Source organism: Phalaenopsis equestris, unplaced genomic scaffold (genome assembly GCF_001263595.1).
Source record: "Phalaenopsis equestris unplaced genomic scaffold, ASM126359v1 Scaffold000834, whole genome shotgun sequence".
Lineage (NCBI taxonomy): Eukaryota > Viridiplantae > Streptophyta > Magnoliopsida > Asparagales > Orchidaceae > Phalaenopsis > Phalaenopsis equestris.
The window spans coordinates 351,425-353,179 of record NW_018165274.1 but is presented as its reverse complement, the minus strand read 5'-3'; positions in this window follow the sequence as shown (position 1 = coordinate 353,179).

Genomic DNA, 1,755 nt, shown 5'->3' with positions numbered 1-1,755 from the left:
ATATGTATATATATATATATATGTATATGTATATATAATACATAATAAAGATATAAGTATTAGGACTAATTTAAATTTTTTTATTTTTTTATTAGTGACTATTTACTTACTCAATAAGTATATTATTTGCTAATAAATTTTGTTAGATTAAATTTAAATTAATTAAAATTTAATATTCATTAATCAATTATTGATTAGTCATGTATTAATTTAATATTTAATTTTTTCTTTTTTTTTTGTATGCCTTCTTCTATTCACTTGAAGGTATGTTAATGATATGACGGCAAAACATTGAAGTTTAGGAATTAAAAATGATCATATTTAATCTGCATTCAGTGCTTTTCTTAAAGGAGATATCTCTTTTGCTTATAAACAAGATTTCTCACTTGTGAGTACTCTATAATTCAATTTTTAATAGTTTTGAATAATCAGTTAGATCAATTTTGTGTCTATAGATGAGCTATCTGTTGAGTTTTGGAGCCCGGTCCGACTGTTCCTGCAAATCGCGAAATGTCGCGACTACTCCCGCTACTCTTGTTCGCGAACCGCTCCCGCCAACTCCCGCTGACGTTCGCAAATCATCGTGCCTCCCTCCCTATTCGCGATAAAAGGCATCGCACGACTCCTTTAGTTTCTAGGCACAATCTTTTTTTTCTCAGGATAGAGGAAGAGAAGTGCAAGCAGTAGTTCTTTGCAGCAGAAGGAAGGAAGAAGAAAGAAGAAGAAGGTTTTTTTCCCTTGACTTCTTCTAGGTGGCTTATGGTAGAAGAGAAATTGAGTTTATTTCTCTCATAAGTTTATCTTTTTCGGTGTATCTCGGTGTAGAGAGAGAAGAAGAGAGAGCAAGGAAGTGAGAGATCCCTCTTGTAAGTCGAGACGATCGACTGGTATATATTCCTCAAATAGTAAAATCTTCTACAACTCTGTGAACGTATGCAATTTGTCGAATCACATAAATTTGTGTTCCGTTGTGTTACTGTTTTCTGGTGTGAATTTTCTCATTCTATTTTTCGTTTCGTCAAAGATCGTTCTTCTGTTTTATTTATATATAACATAACATCTGGTATCAGAGCCCGTTGTTTCATATGTGAGGAAGACAAGGTTTCAGGAATCGAGAAATTTGATGACATAGATTTTAGTTACCTCTATGAAAATAAAATTCATCTTCCGTTATTGGGGAAAAGACCTGAAAGGATTGATGAGATTGAATGAAATTTATTGAATCAACAAGTTTTGAGGGTTATTCGATTGACTCTATCGAGGTTCGTTGTACACAACGTCGTTAAGAACAGGACGACTGCAGATCTCATGACAGTCTTATCTGGTATGTATGAAAAGTCATCGGTGAATAATAATGTGTTTTTGATTAAAAAATTATTTAATTTGAAGATCGTGGAAGGTGTTTCTGTTGCTCAACACCTAAATGATTTCAATACTATCACAAATCAATTATCGTCTTTTGAAATTGATTTTGAAGATGAGATACATGCGCTGATATTATTGGCATCGTTGTTAAATAGTTGGGAAGCCAAGAGGATGGTAGTTACCAATTCTGCAGATAAATCTAAACTGAAAAAATGATGGCATTCGTGATTTGATTTTGGTCGAGTGATCTGACTTTTTTGTTGCGATAGATTGTGTAAAAATTAATTAAATATAATCCATTAATATTAAGATTCTACACAATTATATGTATCATTATCAAGTAATAATGAAATTTCTATTTAAGCCCCAAATATCGATCCTATGATGAAT